Source organism: Myotis brandtii, unplaced genomic scaffold, assembly GCF_000412655.1.
Source record: "Myotis brandtii unplaced genomic scaffold, ASM41265v1 scaffold475, whole genome shotgun sequence".
In the NCBI taxonomy this organism is placed as follows: domain Eukaryota; kingdom Metazoa; phylum Chordata; class Mammalia; order Chiroptera; family Vespertilionidae; genus Myotis; species Myotis brandtii.
In genome coordinates, this window is record NW_005368148.1 from 2,868,336 (window position 1) to 2,888,747 (window position 20,412).

Consider the following 20,412-nt stretch of genomic DNA (forward strand, 5'->3'; position numbering starts at 1 on the left):
GCAGGCCCCCAGCCCAACCCCTGAGGCTCCAGCCGGGAGGCCGCGGCGGAGCTGAGCAGGGCAGCAGAGGTTTTTGGAATGCAGGGCGCGGCCCTCTAACACAGCAAAAAAGAAATGAGTCAGTCCGTGCAATTCTAGCCAATAAGCGTGTTCAGTCGGTGAAGGCGGAACTTTCCCTTCTTGATTTACATGAGGCTTACGAGCCTTTCGCAGCCTTTAAAAAAAAAAATCAGCCTTTGACAACGTCAAGAAAATGTAGATGGCCTTTTAAAAACTCTCATAAAATAAGGGGTAATCTTATGATAGACATCTGAACAATGGATGTGCATTAATTTCTATTCCTTAGTAAAAGTTCTTGAGTTAGGCAGCGATCCAGGGTGTAATGAGGCGGTGGCATCAGGCGTCCCAGCAGATTTGGATCTGATGTCTGACACTGTATGACCCAGGGCAGGGTAATTATTTGCAATGAGGGGATAAAATGCTCACCTAACAGAGTTTGAGGGACAGATGATATGTTCTAATACATGCAAAGAATTTAGCACAGCACTTGACATAGAGTAGGCACTTAAACAATGCTATCTTGTCCCTCTGAGTTCTGTATCAGAATCTCCAAAATTGTGGAACACTAGCCCATAGTTTTTCTATTATTCTTTTCAATGTTAAAATATCCCAAGAATTTTACAGCTGAAATCGTTCTGTAGTATTGCATGGTCTGAGTCCCACATTTAAGTAGTGGAAAAAAAAACTATAGAAGCTTTTGGTTTAGGATTCTTGGATTTGGTGTTATTATACAATAAAAATTTAATTAGCAAAACAAAGGGGTTAAAATTGGAATCATTTCATTTATGCCACATTAAACCAACTTTTAAAAAAGTAAGAGTGATTTTGGAAATACTGTACTCTTTCCTTCTGGATCATTGTGCCTAAACATTATTTTGGAAGAAAAATATTTAAAAGAAACTTTAAGTAGTTGGGAATTGGCACATTACAGGCAACGATAGAACTGGTAGGTCCCAAGTACCAGTTAAAAAATAAGTTGAGCCGTAACCGGTTTGGCTCAGTGGATAGAGCGTCGGCCTGCAGACTCAAGGGTCCCAGGTTCGATTCCGGTCAAGGGCATGTACCTTGGTTGAGGGCACATCCCCAGAAGGGGGTGTGCAGGAGGCAACTGATCGATGTTACTCTCTCATCGATGTTTCTAACTCTCTATCCCTCTTCCTTCCTCTCTGTAAAAAGTCAATAAAATATATTTTATAAAAAAAAATAAGTTGATTACTAATGAGGGGGCAGAGTTTTTACAGAGGAAGACTTTTTTTTAAGTTACAAATTAAACCTACTTGGCTTTGGAGAAGACTTCTTAAGTTTAACTTTCTCACATTTGTTTAGAAACAGTCATTTTATAGGCCAAGATTTCTTCAAAATACTCAATAGCCAAACATAAGATCTAAAGTGTGATCAAGGGATCTAAAAAGTTAGTTTTTTCTCCAAACCAGCATGGAAGACTAATAAGAACTACACCAGGAGTCAAGAGCTCCTGCCCTAATCCCAGCTCTGCCAGTACGTGGCCACGTGTGTGGCCCTAGGCAAACTGCCATCTCTCTCTCTCTCTCTGAAGACCTCTAATAGTTCTAGTTGGAAGACCAAGTTATGGTCAAAAAGGGCAGGCATTAAGGTACAGCGCAGGGAATACAGGGGTAGGCAAAAGTAGGTTTACAGTTGTATGTGAAACAATTTATTCTTGTATTATTATTTATTAATTACTGCATTTGTATTACAACTGTAAACCTACCGTTGCCCACTCCTGTATAGTCAATATCATCGTAATAACTGTATGGTGCCCAATGGGTACTGGACTCAAAAGAGTGGTCACTTTGTTAGGTATATAAATATCTAATCACTATTTTGTTCACCTGAAACTAATACGATATTGTATGTCAACTATAACTAAAAAATAAATTTTAAAAAATAATCTAAAAGTTATTTTAAAAATAAATTTAAAAAGGACAGGCGCAAGATAAGCCTATAACTTAGCATTTATCCTTAGCAACAGGCATAGTTGGTCCTGTATCTTAGAAGATATAAAGTTGATAAATCTCCCTCGACTCTCATATTCCTCACAAAGGTAATCTTATTGTCTTGGACACTTGAAGTTAAATCCTGAAAATATCTGCACTCCCTCCCTCTCTCTTGATGATTCACTATTAATAGGTATGATGACAGCTTATCTTTCACATCTGTACCATTTTTTCCATTCCTGGTTCGGGCATTCATCCCTCATGCCAGGGTCACCAAGGCTGAGTGTCTCTGACCTGTTGTTCCAGCTGCCAGGTCCCTCCCTCTGCTCCCAACACATCACCACCATCACATGACAAATGTCAAAGTCCGGTGTGCCATCATGTCATGAACCTTTCCTCTCTCTGTCACCTAAACAACAGTAAAGATCAAACGGAAGACATTTGCTTTATAGGCAACTTTCTTCATACATTCATATAAATATGTATTTTGGGGAACATCATTTTTCTGCTTACAAAACTATTACAATCAATTATACTAGCCAAACTGATAATATGTTGGCTGTTACACCAAGAATAGCAGCTCTTTTATAGGAGAAGAATGTATAAATATAACACCTATGAGTATATGAGCAACTCAATAAACTTCATAACATTATAGTCTGAAAAAATGCAATTATATGTAGACATAGGTCCACCGAGATACATAAAAGTGAAAGGGAAAGCTAGCACATCCAGGAAATAGATAATCTACTTTGTTTCTATTGTCTAGGATCCAGTCAAGTTTAAAATTCACAGAGTGGGTGCTCCATTCAGGAAGTAGGAGGACTTTGTAAATATATAGCTCAAAGCACTTACAAGATGTTTACAATAATCCTTATGCTTTGGACGTAAGGATGCGATTACCAACATTTTTAGAACATCCTCACAATAGAAGAAGGATAACTGTTTCTAGGATGTCTTTGTTGCCTAACTTTAAATTCAAAGCACAAAGTTTGTCCTTCCACCGTTTTAAAAATGTAACAATTAGCCCATGGGCCCAATGTTACAATGCTTAGCTACTCAAAAGCTGGTCTCTACCTCTCCAACCCCCACCTTCCACTTAAAAAAACACACAAAAAAACAAAAAACATCTCTGCCAAGTAACCGGCCTGTGCCACTTGTTTTTCCCCTACGGCAGTGGGCACATTACCACCTCCACACCTGGGCCCACACCATGCCCTTGTCTGATGACCTCTCTTACTCTTCTTCCGAGTTATCACCTTCCTAGTTATCAGTCAAACCCTTGCTTTTCCTGAAACGCTCCTCCCTCGCTCAAGCCCTGGGGAACTCTCCGCTCCTCTGAATACCTACAGACCTGTTCCTTATACCTCCCTCTCAAAACTGACTTACAGAACCTTAGCGTCTTCCTTCTTTTTGAGATTCCTAACTTTTCTTTCTCACCAGATGATAGAAGTCCATCTGAGGCAGAGATTGTGTTTCCAAGGCCTTGTATCCCCCCACCCCCACCCCAGGACCTAGTAGATTCTGCATAAATAGTCACTGTTGATATGATAATGTAATTTATATAACCACAAAAGAGAAAGGAAAACTTCCTTTCACTGCTGACACATCAAGAATAAACAAATACTATAGCTGTTTAAAGCAGTTGGCAAGCAGAACTCAAATGGCAGATGCATTTCTTTGCTCTTTACAACATGTTCCAACAATACAAAATGCTACTACTGAGAAGGCAAATCTGATACTTCCTAAAGGGAAGTGAAGTTTACAAGAGTGTTGTCACATAAAATCTCAGTTCCCCAAACACTAACCTACTGAGGAGAAGAGAAACATTAAGTCATTCTCTCTTTCCTTTCAAGTAAGGAACACAAATGGACTTATTTGATAATCTTGCCAAAGTACCAATTCCTCCTTAAATAGAAACATCTCTCTCAACCCATATATATCTACGAACATCTACCTGATTACCTACAAGTGCTCCTACCATAAATGGTAGCAAAGGGCGGATAACTACTAGAAGCATCTTTAGTATCTGTTTGTTTACATATTTGAAAATCAAAAGTTATATGACATCTGCATTAAGGAAGCCTATGTCAAGAGTCATTTTATACATATGTGTATACACACACACACACACACACACACACACACACAGTTACTAGTATCCTTTGATTAGTGCTAATACATTTATGCTTTTATAAGATAGGAATAAATGCTACCACTGTTCTCAAAAGCTATGTTGTAAATCAGCTGTCCCACTATGCAATTATATTTATTACTAGAGGCCTGGAGCACGGATTCGTGCACCGGTGGGGTCTCTCGGCATGGCCTGTGGGGATCAGGCCAACCCAGCAGTCCACCACCCCCTGCCACTCCTGCCTGCTGCTCCTGCCTGCCACTTCTGCTCATCCTGGCCCTGCTGCGCCTGCCACAGCCGCTGCTCGGTAGGCTCGCTGTTGTTCCACTGTGGTGGCCAGCCGTGACCCCTGCGTCTGGCATCCGTGGGTCAGCTGAGCAACACTCCTGCCGTGGGAGTGCACTGACCACTAGAGGGCAGCTCCTACATTAAGCGTCTGCCCCCTGGTGGTCAGTGCACATCATAGCAACCGGTCGACCAGTTGTTCGGTCGCTCAGGCTTTTATATATATAGGTAATTGTCCATGAGAAAGACACTGACTTCTTAAATATTCCAAATATAAACAACCAAATGAATTAGTCGGTATTCTTTAACTTGCAGGTGAACAGACACCGCACTTAAAGCTGCCCAGGTAAAAACAGGTTGGGATGCACTGACTCTACATAACCCAGCAGCAGCCACAGCTGGGCTCTAGGATCAGTTCAAAATGAACTCCACCAGGACAAGATGGTGTCTTCGCTTCTATAATTAGGCTTCGTTCTTCCTTCCTGAACTCTGCCTTCTTCCATTTAACTCCCTGCTCTGCCACAGAGATGGTCTATTCCACAGCTGTAGTTTTTAAAATCCCTAACAATAAATCACACTCGTCAGCTTAGGGCCATGCACCCACCCCAGTGGCCACGGTCCCATGTTTGGCCAGTCTACACTAGAACTAGAACTAACTAGTTGGATTGTCAGGAATAATAGTAAGTGCTCCAGAAGGTGAATTTACTTCCCAGAAGTGGGAAGGAGAGCTCATTTGTCTGCCCCCCCAAATACCACCACTTATCAAAAAAGTCCATTTTTATGTCTATTGTGAAAGTTTATCTAATAGGCAGTCCTCAACTTGGTAATATGTTACATTCTAAAAGTTCACTTTTAGAGTCTTAATTAAGTTAATGATCTCTTATGTGGCACTTGAAATGCATTTCTTGAGAGACAACATGTAGATACTGGTTTCGCTGGCATATTAGACTTATAACTGAAGTATAATGTTAATAATGTTTCTAACACTATACTCAAACCCCAGTCATAACACTGTTCCTATAGGAAAGTGTATCTGAAATTCCACTTAGAACAAGACAAGGATGTTCAATTTAATCCATTTACTGAGTATCTAGTAATGCCAGTGGCTATCTTTGTATGTACATTATTTAACATTTAATCTGTACACAACACAGAAGGTAGATGTTAAAAACTGCACTGAAACCATAAGGAAACTGGGAGTCAAGAAGGTTTTGATGCCCAAGATCAACTGTCGAGATAAGTCAAAGACAGATTCAAAACCATGTATGTTTGACCCCAAGGCTGGGACTGCTGTGCCTGATAGTCACAGCAGCGAGACAGACATGGGTTTACACTCGAGGAGACTGAGAGCTAATGTTTCAGACTCTGTAACTATCTAGATTTTTGTGTAGAGAAGGGACCAGTGGGCAGTCAGAGCCAATAGCCAGACATTAACTTTCTGTATCTTCCTGAGAAGGCACGTCTCTAGCAGAACAAAAGAAAACATTTCTCTGAGTAAGCCTTGAACTAAACTGATGCTTCTTGTCCTTACATGAAGATCATCTGAAAACCCATGGTCTATAAACAGTATCTTCATAAAAAATTTATTTTGCCTTGTTGAAAAAAGAGGGTGCTGCCCTGGTTGGTTTGGCTCAGTGGACAGAATGTCAAACTGCAGACTGGAAGGTCTTGGGTTCGATTCCGGTCAGGGGCACATGCCCGGGTTGCGGCCTCCATCCCCATTAGGGTGTGTGCAGGAGGCAGCCAATCAATGATTATCTCTCATCATTGATGTTTCTCTCTCTCTCTCTCTCTCTCTCTCTCTCTCTCTCTCTTTCTCCCTCTCCCTTCTTCTCAAAAATCAATAAAGATATATTAAAAAAGAAAAAAAAAAGAAAAAAGAGGGTACTATCTATTAAAACACTTGTCTGAGGTGTTTAAAAGAAAATTAAAATGCAAAAATAACTGACTAAATGTGACTCAGTTCTGCCAATATAAATGCAATTAATCTCATTAACTGTTTTACACTTAGAAAACTTTTTGGTTATGCAGTATTTAATACATGCAAGAGAATACATTAGCATATTTGTCAGAGGAAAATAACATTAAAATCAGTAATTATAAACCCGCTACCCAACCTAAAGGGCAGACCATCACTGCTGAGCCATGCAGCTCTCTGAGCGCTCCTTTCTGTCTGACTGAGGCCGACAACCACTTCTTTCTGAAAGTCCTTGGTTCAAGATGGGACTTTAATAATACATTAACCCTGTGCCTTTTGAAATCAAAGTGGAGAAGTGGTCAGAAGTAACAAACCAGAAAACAGCTGATTCATAATCATGAAAGAAGGGAATAGCTCTGTGTATGGTCTTAACCCAGAAACTGCTCGTCAGACAGACCTGTCGGAACTTTTGGTTTCACTCATGGCCCAAAGCCAGAACTAGTCACTGGGAATATAAAAGTAAGTTAGATCTCCTTAACATCTGCCAGATTACTAGACATGTGACCTGATGTATGACTGGCAAACTCCAAATTATTCCAAATTGAGGTAAGGTATGACTAAGCCCAGACAAACTGGTTCTCCCATGCAGAGACTTAAACAGACAGACACAATAAAAATCAAATAAGAAAGAAAAGAAAAGGAGCACTCTGACTAATAATGAACTCCACTTTATATCATGGAAAAAAGAACCAATAACTTGAGGGGGGAAATCAAATAAAACAGTCAACAGTTTACTAAGAGTTTAATTTGTTGTACTAGTGTGTTAACCAATTTATATTATGGGGAAAATTTTAAGGTATGTCATCTGTGAGGTTGAAGAGTTTACAATATATGCCAAAAGAAAGGACATACACTCTAAACTATGAATTGTTTCACTAAAAATACAAATGGAGAATAAAGAAGTCTAGCATGTGTTACAAATTAAATTATAGCAAATATATGCTAAGGAGGAAAGGGAAAGGGAAGCTTAACTAAAGGGAAGTAATGACACAAAGACCCTGCACAGTAATTGGATAAGTGCACCACTATTCCATAAACAAAGATGTCCATCACAGGGAAAAGTAAAACAACTAAAATGCCCACTAATAAGGAACGAGTTAAATACATTATAAACCACCTATGTATGGAATGCTATCTCACACTAACAAAAATGATGTAGATGAATATTTGTTGATGTGGCATGGTCTCGGTATATTGTCAATCAAATCAGGGTTCTAAACAATATAACAACCCATTTTAGGGAGAAAAATCATGTGTATCTAATCTAGGCATAGAGAGAACATGGCAGAATACACACAAAAAACAATAATGGTTTCTCTGGGTAATGATAATTTTGATGAGTTTTCTACTGTTAATAATTTTTAAAGTTCTTTCCAATTAGCACTGTTAATTTTTAAAAGGTATTTTAATCAAAAGGCATTAATCATTACATACCCAATTCAAATGTCATCGGCTCCTGAAACCCTCCCACTCATCTGTCTGTTTCCAGAGTATTTAATACAGGGTGGGGCCAAAGTAGGTTTACAATTGTTCATATGAAAAAGAATACAATAATTAATACATAATTATACAATAACTGTGTTTCAGATACCCACAACTGTAAAATTACTTTTGTCCCAGCTTGTATATGTCTTAGAGCACCAACCACATTTGTTTTAAAGTTATAACTTCCTATGTTCAGGCTTGATTATCAACTCTCAAAATGGAGTAAACCTGTCTCATCTGTACTGAAATTCACCCTCACAACCAAGATTCCCAAATACCCAGCACACTACTGAGTGTGTTGATTTAAACCTAATGCCAGACTGTAAAATTTACATATTTGAAGACCACACACCTGACAGTTCTCTAACCAAAAATTCATCTATGCTGGGGGTGTTCAGAAATAGCATCAGGTCCATTCTGGGAAGAGAAATTATAAATCAAAATATTTCTCTGTTAATTATTACCTCCACGTTTACTTTTCAAGTTACCAAAGATACCCTTATTCAACTCAATTAAGACAGAGGTCAGTATTTCCTAACCCAGAGGCAAGTCTCTCAGATTTCTATTCACGAGTTTCCGCTTGAAATGAACAAGAATTACTTTTGCAATAATCCAAGTCCATCCCCAACTCAGTAGGAACTGTAAGTACCTATTGAGTTAGGAAGAAATAAGGAAAATAAATGTTTTAAGATTACATAAGAGAATTGACATAAATGGGTATCTTGAAATATCCAAGGCATTTTTTGAAAGGTTCAATAAAAAAATGTGTTTTGAAAACTAGGTGGGTGAGATTTGAAATAAAAACAACCACTACAATCATAGCTGTTACTTAGCAATTTCAGGCTTCAATTGTTCCCTTCTAAAGGGCAAGTCAGAAAACCGAAGAAACTGCTTCTAAAAGAAACACTGAGAGACCTAATCCAGTTTCCTTTCTTCCATTTTATTCCCTAGCATTTTAATCAAGCCCCTGTGAACTTTAAACTGCCAGATTTAGTTTTGTTTCTCTCTCTCTCTCTGAAGACAATTCACTTTCATTAAAACTTAATTTCTGAATCAAAAAGCAAAGCCTCACACGGAAGTTAGTCAGGAGGAACCCTGGCTTCTAGGCCCTGTTGTGTCACTACTGGAGGAAATGGAGATGCGAGAGAGCACAGGGAAGGGAGAGGAGGATGTTCAAAAGAGACTGACTTATCCCCAAGCACTGCCACTCCACAGCCATGAGGGGGGGGGGGGGGGGGGGGGGGGGGGGGGGGTGCCAGGGGCCGGTTACAAACTGAGAACTCCAGTTACACTCGTAGGAAAAGTGGCTTAACTTATGAATTGGCCTCAGCACTGACTGAGAACTCCAGTCACACTCTTAAGGTAAGTGGCTTCACTAATGAATTGGCCTCAGCACTGATCTTCAATTCCAGAAGCTCTGTGAGCATGACAACCTGAGTTGACAAGCAAGGATTCAAAACCAAACCTTGCTTTTATCAACCCAACCAAAGTCATACCACCACGGCTGAGATGATCACTGATAACTGTGGCTCAACTGGAGCCAGCCCACCAGAGTCAACTATCATCTTCTCAGGATTTGGGGCAAGCCAGTTGTTAAACACAGCCATCATTAAAAGTCAAATTATATAAACATACAATTGAAATAAACTATATAAAAACAAAGATAATAAACACTCAAAACTCGCCACTTCCTATTTCCTATCACCTTTGCTCTAGATGTTATTTGAAACTATTTGATCTGGTTGGTAGATAACTCTGTAACGGTGTGCTTCTGCACATCACTTCCCGACTGTGCTTGTGGTGACTTTTGTCGAAATCAGCCACGATGGGAATATTTACACCATAGAAACCAGCAAACACTACAACCCTCTCCTCTCTCCTTCCAGCGGGCCAGGTCTTAACCCACCATTGCTTGGTAGCAGTTAAAGAAGTTGAGCTGGTCCATCTTTTGAGTCAAAACAAAGGCTTGTAAACTGTAAGTCATGATACAAATATAATACTGTGGTTCTATGATGTACCAGTTATGACACAAAGTCTTTCATCTGGGTATTGACTCATATCAAATCTAATGCACAACGACTCAACCGACTTTCAGAGACTGAGTAACTACTAAAAGCACAGAGCACGAGTCAGGACTATGAATGTCTGACTCAAAAATGTATAATCTTTCCACTAGACGACCACGTATTAACATTATCATTATCATAATGAAACCAAAATCGACCACATAAAACTGCCTGATAGTTAGCAAACATTAGTAGCTTCTAATGCAGCCATGGGCAAACTACGGCCCGTTTGAAATGAATAAAACTAAAAAAAAAAAAGACCGTACCCTTTTATGTAATGATGTTTACTTTGAATTTATATTAGTTCACACAAACACTCCATCCATGCTTTTGTTCCGGCCCTCCGGTCCAGTTTAAGAACCCATTGTGGCCCTCGAGTCAAAAAGTTTGCCCACCCCTGTTCTAATGTGTAAAAATCACATACACAAAGAAGAATATGTGGAAGGTGTAAACAAAGAGCTCAGTTTTATTCATATTCACTGTTTATTGATTATCTACCTCCAAAATGTAATCACAAAGTAGAGGAAAGAAATGGCGCCCACAGCACCAACAGGACTAAGAAAATGTGTATTTGAGAGATATACTATAAAAGGATTCCTCTTTTAATCCTTTAAATACTTATGCTCTACCCAAACTAATGTACCCAACAACTTAAAATGACACACTCTGCCAGGAAAGAATAATTTCTCAAATGCTAGCATAAGTTTTTGAAGTACTTTTGCTTTTTACTTTTAAATATTTGCTCCCTTAGACTTTGAAGTTATTTGATTGTGCTATTCTTTTACCATGGATTCTTATAGAAAATTCACCTGATAGTCAAAGGAATTCTGAAAGGTTAACAAATCTTTACTTACTGATTATTTAAAAAAATTCTTGTCATCTTGGCTTCCTATGAGTTACCGGCTTCTCCCATTGTTCCAGTACATTTCCATCACCTGTCACAAGGAGAAAGAATCTGATTAGTTGTATGTCTCATAGAGACCATTTCTTGGTATCTATGTTAGTTTTTTCCTTTCTTTATACCCAAAACACATTTGTCTCTTCCTTGCTCTTCTAAATCAGAAAGAAAGATCACCCCAGGAGAAAAAAAAGATTTAAAGAGCAGTATTTCTACTGTTGGGGTTTGGAATGGAGAACCCCTAAAATACCCACTCTTACGTTTTTGGGAAGAGATTCTTAGTCTGTTTCCTGGGTGGGAGCAGTATTAAAGGAACCCACTTTCTGTCTTTCCTCCCCAACTCCTTCCTTCCTTCTTCTCAAAAGCAAGTGACTAATTTCTAGAGAGGACTAGGAAAACAACTGGCCACTGCACCCAGCGAGGCAGCAAGGGCCCCCTGGAGCCAGCTCACCTCCACACGGTAATCAGGACAAGGGCTGCCTGCTCCCGAGAGGGCCAGCAGCTCTCTGTCCCGGCTGATGTCAGGGTTGCTGGGTCCAATGCAAGTTTTAGAGAGGAAGTAACTGAACTGTGCTATCTAATTCTGCTTTATCAGTAATTACATTACTATCTGTGTTGATTCCCATTTGGGTCCTTGCTCTGTTTCTCGAATTGTTGAAAACTTAAAGAATAGGAAAGGTGAATAATTAGGCCATCCAAACCACCAAAGGACAATGCACAGGTAAAACCTTGGTTTAAAGCCCTACCACTAAGTAGCCTTGGGAAAATAATTTCATCTTTTCCCAGCCTCAATTTCATTTCTGAAAAAGGATCAAATGCTCCCTATGATACTGTGTGGATGAATGATAACATCTGCCAGAGTCAGGCATGCTTTGATCCAACAAGGACAGTATCCCAGCACCAGGAACACCCAATGCCCAATGAGTAGACTTGCTACTCTGTCCATATGTCCCACTCAAGCACTGGAGATTTAAAATTCATGAAATAATGGAATATGCCCAGCAAAGTGCCTTCCTTTTTCAAAGAGGAAATCATTCAGAATATTTTACTTTTTTAATTTCATAACATTATAGGGTCTACGACCTAGGGATAGAAGTGCTGTTGTCTTTCCCTTCACCGAAGAGAACCAAAGGAAGACACTCAACTCCTACCAGGCAGGATGCAACTATCACTCGTTTTATATGAAGAACATTTGGCTCCAAGTAGACAACACATAAAATAAAAACCTACCACCTTTCCTCGCCTGAAGCCTCAGTGTTAAGTCCTTCAGAAAGATTAATAATGACTGTACAATGGCTCCATACACTGATGTTCCATGAGAGACAGTGTCGCTTCAGTTATAGAAGAGACAGAAACCTCAAGTTATCCAAACCATTAGGGTGTGTGTGTTTGTGCATGTAACAAAAAGAAGGCAGAGAATGAAGCAAACACCACATAAATCCAGAGTGTCCTAGTAACAAAGAAAGAACTTGCCAAGGTCAATAAAAACAGCAGGGAAAGACTGACGAGTCAAAGGCTCGTAAGATTACACCCAGCACTGAAAGGAACATGCTCATGACAAGCTATAGCTTTGGATGCCTGGTCACTTGGCATGGAAGTCTTCTAAATGATGGGAAATGCAGAAGGCTTTGTTATAGGTTTAAAATAAATAGGCTTGGATTCCACCTCTGCTATTTAACTGCAGTGTGGTCTTTGCCAGGTAATTTAATCCTGCTAATCTTCCGTTTCCAAGTCTGTAAAATAAGGACAATAATACATACCTCGGAGAGTAGTTATTTAGATTAGAGATGATGCATTACAATGCCCATCACAGAATACCTGGTATGTTCCCAAAATGTAATTGCAATTATTATTTTTACTAGTCCAAGTAAGACAGTCTATAAAATTCATGGTAACCATTGCAATTATGGTATACAGTCCATTAAATTCAGACTCTGTCCCTATGTGACCATTTTAGAGAGAGGTTCAAATCACACTTTTGACAACAATATAAAACTTTTCTATGTTGTTGTGAAGTGTTAAATAAAAATCCCCATCTTAGTTGATAGTCTTCACTAATGTGGAAACAGAAAGCTCTAGCTATGCATATGTTAGCATTCTTCTCACAAGTACTGAGTGTTTTTTATTATAAATTCCTGAAAGAACTGAATCATTTCCCTCAGTGCTAATTCTTCTGCTGTACACCGTATGCCAAGAACTCAGCAGGCATCTGTGGGAGATGAAAGCCGCACTGAGAATGGCAGGCACCTATGACCCAGGCTAGCTTCACATTCAAGTCTCAGCAACAGTACGGATTTCTCAGCTATGTTTTTGTTTTTAAAAAAGACACAGGTGAGGCAATACCAACATTTAAACAGAACTTTCTATCTAAAAAGAAGTTCATTTTGAAAATGATGCCACACTATTCTAATAAAAAGTATTATTTTTTTATTGAAAAAAGAAAATAAAGTGTTCGTTGACTTCTTCAAAGTCATCCTCTTTAGAACTCACTCCAATGATGCTGATGCTCAGAATAAGTTGAGTACTCTTCTTTTCCCTTCAAAGCCAGTGTACAGTTATTGCCCTCAAGAAAATCTGTCTCATTACAGGTTAGTCACTCCTGAATTCTAAACAAAACCACTTTATTTTCTACTATACTGTGTGGATGAAAGTAGAAAATATTTTAATAGGCTCAAGGAATCAAGTTCATCCTCAAAGATGATAATTCCCCACCACAATGGGTATTCAAAAAAATTATAAAGTGACTTCAACACCGGACTTGAATGAACTAACCATTTGGCAGAAGTCCTAAAGGTAGGGACGAGGTTATATGGTGGTTGAGATGACGTTCATTTTTTTAAAAATGCAGTGCAATGGCAGCTTCAACAGAATGTAAGCAATTAACTTAGCTGATGCATTTAAAGGGAATGATCTGAATGTACATGTCCTGGGTGGGATTATTAAAAGCCCAGTACTTCTTAGTCATGCTTCATATACAATGTTGAGATCCACAACAGTCACACAAAAACCTGGCTAAAAAGAATACACTCCTTTTTGGATGGATGGTCTCTCCTCTAGGGCGAGGCCAAGACTGTTCCCCAAGGTGTTAGGAGACGGGTGGGCATCAAAAGCAAGAGCATTTCAGGCGAAGAGGCTGGAGGATGGCATCTGCCTTAGGGCTGCACCCACCAGACATGACTGCTTTGGATTCTTAGGCTCTTGTCTCCTGAGGAGTTAGCTCACTCAGCGGGTTTGGGCTGCCGCTATGGAAGGCAGTGCCCTGCGAGCATGAAGAGCATGTGTTCTGCAATCACACAGAACTGCATTCCTCAGTCTGCCCCGAACACCTTGAGCATGTTGTTTAATTTATTAAGCCTCAGTTTCTTCATCTTCAGAATGGGAGTAATAGTAGTACTACAACTTAATACTGATATACGGGTTAAAAGACATAATGCCTGCAAACAATTTAAGACAGCTCAGCAAACAATAAGTGCTTATTAAACGTTATTGATACTGCAAGAAGAACACTATCCTCATCCTGAGGAGGCAAAGCAAGTACCAGGTGATGATGATGTCAATAAAAGAAGAGCTAGTCTCCTAAACTCAAATATGTTCCTGCCCACTCCACCAGGAGACCAGAAATGGCTTGAGGTAGTTGTACTTCGCAATAAAGCGCAAATTGCCCCTATAACTGCATATGCATCTTGGGTGAGAGTGGCACCAGCTTGTTGGCCGGTGGAAAAATAAAAAATGTAAATACCAGCCATAGAGACACAAAATGAATTCTCTTGCTCGAGACTCCTCAGATAATAAAGGGCACAGCTGAGATTCACACCAGGCGGTGTGGCTTCAGTCCTTGCTCTCAACCACTGAACAACAGTGTCTCCTCTGCAAAGAGAAAGAGCATAAGCCACATTATGACTTAGAAACACCTGCTAGGGAAGTTGTCACACACTCACAATACCAGCTGTCAGGGGAGGGCCTGGTAGCAAGAGAGTTGTCATCAAGGCAGAGTTTCTGATATCCTTTTCTTGCATTTCTACAGCCAAAAGGAAAAGTCACCCAGGGTTGTTGAATTCTCTGAAGGTCAGAAGGAGTGAAGAAGACAGAAGGGATAGAAAACGTGCTCCTGGTTAAGTAGGAGAATGCACAGAGAGGAGACTAAAGGGGAAGAGAAGCCATATTCCTGCCAGCCTCAGATGTGGCTGGCTCTACCTAGAATGGCCCCCAGGGCCCTTGTCTCTTACGATATATCCCCTTGAGTGGGGGTGGGGCCTGTGATTTGCTTCTGGATGGTAGAATAAGGTAAAAATGATGGAATCCATGTGGTTATATCACATACTATTGTAATGTCGTGCTGCTGCAAGATCCCATCCCTTGCTGACTCTGAAGAAGCCAGGGGCCACGTGGAGAGCTGCCTAGAGTGAGAGCCACGTGAGGACAGCCTCCAGCTGAGAGTTAACAAGTAACTGAGGCCCTCAGCCTGAGAGCCCACAAGAAGCTGACAACCATCAGATGAGTTTAGAAGCAAACCCTTTCCCAGTCGAGCCTCAGATAAGACAAAAGCCCGATGGACCTCTGACTGCAGCCTTACAAAGCACCTAACTAAGCCACGGCCAGGCTCGGGGCCGCAGGAACCGGGAGGTAGCCTGTGCACCGAGTAAGCTGGGAGTGTGCAGTGCTGCTGCTCTGCAGAAACAGATGACTAATGCAGAGGGGAAGTGAGGGATCCCCGATTCGTCCTTCTGAGAGAGGAGGGGAAGGAAGAGGAAGGCTCAAAGGCCGGGCCTGGGAGAGTGATCCAGGAATAGAAATGACTATTTTCTAGACTTATCATTTGATCTTCCCTTTCCTCTCAAAAATGCAGTGCTTCTGGTTTTAAAACTACATTTAAAAGGGCTCTCATTCAGTAATATTGATTGTGTGCTCTATTTTAAAGCAGCTAATTTAAACTTCATGCTTTCTTATTCAAGTTGTATTAGTAAGAACCATTTCTTTAGTGTTACCTGAGCAAAAACTTCAAAATAAAAAACAAAAGACGTATTCCCCAATAAATTTAAAAGCAAAATTGGCTTTGTCACAATTCCACCTCAGTGAAAGGGAGTCGGTCACCTGGCACCACCAGATTCACAGAAAAGACAAATGACAGATACGTGGCATTTACATGCCGTGGCTCTTACAACAATCCTGCTGTGGGGAAGGCAGCTGCAGTATTCTCCCCATTTTTAGAAAAAGAACCTGAGGGTCAGAGAAGGACAGTGACATGCCTAAGCTTGCTTTCTAAGTGGCAGGACTCGACTTCAAACCCAGTTCTTCTAGTGGAGTCAAACTCAGTGCTTTTTCTCCTCTAGGCCCCTGAGAAGCGAGAAGGAATGGGAAAGAGCCGAGAACAAAGACCCGCAGCCATGCATGTGGTGTGATGCCCTGAGAGGCGTCAGCCCCACTGATTTCCTAGCACAGGCTGGGATAACTGGTGAGAAGGAAAGAAGAAAGAAAAACCAGACAACAGAGGTGACACACAGCACACTGGCTGTGAAAAATATGAGAAGAAACACCAACCAAAACAGAGGAATTATGGGAGGCATTTGGTTATGGATTTTGCCTAAACTAGTGGTTAGCAGACGTTTTCTGTAAAGGAACAGAGTATTTTAGGTTTTGCAGGGCATATGGTATCTTTTGTAACTACTCAACTCTGTCATTATCGTGCAAAAGCAGCCCCAGGTATTATGTAAATAAATGCACATGACCGTGTGCCCATAAAGCTGTATTTATAAAAACAGGTCTGGGCCAGATTTTGCCTTCCAGCTGTAGTTTGCTAATCCCTGGCCTAGATAGTTGCCTGGTCTCCACAGGAAACCTGTGAGATACTAAAGGAGCAAAGAGAAAGGTGCTACAGCCCACCATAAAAATTCCAGGGATAACATGACCATTTAGCAGGCAGCATGCACCCGGGGTGCCGTTCCCATAAGCACCTAGTCTGCACGGCCTTTTGACTAAGACACTGAAGTGATGCGTTTGTTCAGTCTTGGTTTATTCAAAGTTATTAACATTCAAAGAAACACTCTGAGTCGATTATGATTCACAGAACTGGTAAGCCCAGTCGTATCATGTATCTTACATGGAAGATTATGGGGGAAAGCACCCCAATGTTCCAAAAGTAACTGCGAAGGAAAATTGTCATGAACAGAGGCAAATGAATGAGTGCTGGCTTCCGCCTCTGACAGTTCCTCCCCCTGACGTTTTCTGTCCCATTTTCCTACCTAAAATCTTACTCCTCATGTAGGTGTCAATTTAAACATCTTTTTCTCCAAGAAACTTTCCTCAAACATCCCAGATGTTTGATGTCAAGACACCTGCCATACACTCGCATGACATGCGCTTCTTTATTACTCTCAGGATACCTATAATTCCTCCCTAGCTCAACGGCTGCTTCCTGGCTAGACCATAAATTTTGGAATGCTGCCTTGCTCAACGCCAAGTGCAAGGAGAGCAATGAGAGTTTGATTAAATAGAAGGCTTTGGTGTTTCAAATGACACTCTGAGCTGAGTGACTAAATATATAGCTGATTTAGCAAAGCATGGTTTTGCAGAGCAACTTGGGGGCTTTTCCAACCTATATCATGTATGACGTGATGAAGATCATGTCCAGGTGCCTGTAAGCAAACTGCCCCTACATCTAAACAGAGTCAAAGCACGCCACCCATTCCCACGTCTGGTAAAGTAGAAGCTACAGAGAAGTTTCTCTCATGCTCAACAGTTAAACAAAGCAAATGTGGTTTCAGTTAATGATAAAATTTTCATTATCCTTGGCCCCAGCATATTCTAAGATATTTAGCTGGATAGGTTTAAAACAAGTATCTGCACTAGTTCCTTTTGTTTACACAGACAACAAACGTAAAAGCACAAACACTCACACACATAGAGAACTGCTTGAACTAAGTGGGGAAAAATCATATTATAAAATACATATAGTATGATCCATTTTTATAAACTAAAACAAGAAGAATAACTAAAAGAATATATGTCTCCCAAAGTGATTGTACCGCTTTGAGGGATTTGGGTTCATTTCATTTTCTTCCTTTTCCTTTGATAGTATATTCTTCTTTTCATACAATGACCACATATTTTTGTAAAGACTTTTTAAAAAATTTATTTCAAACAAAAATCCCTTGCTGATTAGGCAATACTTCAAAGCTGTTTAAAAGAAACATTATATACAGGAAAAATGTGGAACAGGGAAATGCTGTTATTATTTAACATAGCTCTGCTGACAGAGTAAAAAAAATTGTTTCTGACCTCCTTAAATGTTCACCCTTTCCTACCGATCTCATAATGACGGTACACTTCACCATGGTGAGCATCCACAGACAGAAGCAAAACAGTCGCAATGCTGAGGGTGCTAATTTCAGTTTCTAACTACATTTTTACTTACCGGGAACATGATATATTTTAGGTTGGCCTAATTTTTCTCCGGTCTTAGACTATGAGAACTGCACTAACTTATCTAGCCAATTTTAGTAACCAAAATGCATGAGGGGCAGATAATAAACTTCAAAAGTGAGATCTCCTTTCTTAAAGGTCATTTATATGGGTCAGAAATTGGCAGCCAGGCATTAGGAATGCTGAAGTGGTTACTTGAAAATTATTTCCAGTGCTTACACTGGCAGTTTTAAATAAATATGCTAAGTATGTTAAACTTCAATTCATGTGATTATTGAACATCAACCTGTGCCTAAATTAGAGAGATTATCAATTTTCCTATCTTAGAGTGTTCCTTAATATCTTATATTTCTTTTCACAAATACTAAGTATTGGCTTGTGCTTAAATAATGCTTGATTCATCAGTAATAATAGTTTCACCCATTAGACATGACTTGAAGATATTTTTAAACTCCAAATGAAAATAAGGTAAGAGATTATCTTTGCCCGGCCAGCATGGTTCAGTGGTTGAGCACAGACCTATAAACCGGAAGGTCATGGTTCAATTTCCAGTCAGGGCACATGCCTAGGTTGTGGGCTCAATCCCCAGGGTGGGGTTTGCAGGAGGCAGCTGATCTATAATTCTCATCATTGATGTTTCTATCTCTTTATCCCTCTCCCTTCCTCTCTCTCTTAAAAAAAAATCAATAAGAACATATTTTTAGCCCTAACTGGTTTGGCTCAGTGGATAGAGTGTCGGCCTGCGGACTGAAAGGTCCTAGGTTCGATTCCGGTCAAGGGCATGTACCTTGGTTGCGGGCACATCCCCAGTAGGGAGGTGTGCAGGAGGCAGCTGATCGATGTTTCTCTCTCATGGATGTTTCTAACTCTCTATTCTTCTCCCTTCCTCTCTGTAGAAAATCAATAAAATATATTTTTTAAAAAAAGAACATATTTTTAAAAGGAGAAAGATTGTCTTCATGATGACAGAGTTGACCTCCATGCAGTAACAATTATAAACTGTGAACAAATATAAAAATTAACTTTGAAGGCACTAGAAAACAACCAAAAGCAGGCAGAAAGTAGACGATCCACAGCCCTTAAACGAAGGAACCACAGTGGATGATAATTTACATCAATGCAGCTTATCCATGGGCACGACCAAGTCTGTGCCATGCCAGATGGAATTCAAGCAGCAAGCTACAGTCTTATTGGTCAGAAAAGGGTTCTGCCACGGTAGCTGCAAAATGAGTCAGAAAATCCCCCAAATGAGGAAGTGATAGAGGGTGAATTCCCAAATTTGCAAATAAATTCTACACTTGTTGGCTACACTCAAAACTATAAAACCCAAGGGCGTGTGTGTTGGGGGGGAAGGGGGGCAGCACAGGACAACAGGTGGAAGTTTTTAGAAAGCTGCTATATTCCAACAGCTGCCCATCTCAGAGGAGTTTAATCAAGACATGCCAGGTTTCGGGGGCCTGGTAAAGGCCTCAGACTTTCCTTTGAAACCATGGCTTAAGAAATAAAGACCACTTATCTTGACTAGAGAATAATAGTATTTCCTGGGAAATAACAGACAAAATGGAAAGTGCAAAGCATAAAAATGAGCCTACAAAATATCCAGGCTGATGGGCCATTATTTTAGCTGTTTGCCTGAAGAAAACACAACTCTCCTCTCAGGGAACATAACAGAATCCCAAATCTTTACAATGTAGCATCCACAATGTCAGCATACAATTAAAAATTCAGAGATATGTAAGGCAAGTGGAAAATATAACACCATAGTCAAAGACCAAGCAATCCACAGAAACATCTACAAATAACCCAAAAAATGGAATTAGAAGACTTTAGAATATAAATGCTAAATATATTAAAGAGTCCACAGAGAAAGCTAGATATAACGGGTAAAGAAACAAAATTTCAGGAGAAATATAGAAACAAAAGAAAAAACCAAATGGAAATTCTAAAACTGAAAACTACAACATAAAATCTTTTTAAAGGACAGATTAGATTAATAACAGATTGAACATAATAGTGAAAAAGGATGGGTGAACTTCAAGGTATGTCAATATAAAGAATCCAGGCTGAAGCACAGAGAGAAAAAGAATGTTTTTAAAAAGAGCTTCAATGACCTCTTGGGGAGTATCCAGTGT

The 20,412-nt window shown here is 40.0% G+C and overlaps 1 protein-coding gene and 1 pseudogene across 6 annotated transcripts in view; one reads left to right on the top strand and one right to left on the bottom strand.

Moving 5' to 3' along the window:
* SGMS1 (sphingomyelin synthase 1) overlaps window positions 1-20,412 on the bottom strand; it is a 230,517-nt gene that overhangs the window by 84,038 nt on the left and 126,067 nt on the right. For all 6 annotated transcript variants that reach the window (XM_014547474.1, XM_005875931.2, XM_014547472.1 and 3 more), the window contains one exon: window positions 10,818-10,898. The gene's annotated coding sequence lies outside the window, so the exon portion shown is untranslated. The remainder of the gene's footprint in view (window positions 1-10,817; window positions 10,899-20,412) is intronic.
* Window positions 1-20,412, top strand: part of LOC102238596 — a 137,644-nt pseudogene that overhangs the window by 36,340 nt on the left and 80,892 nt on the right.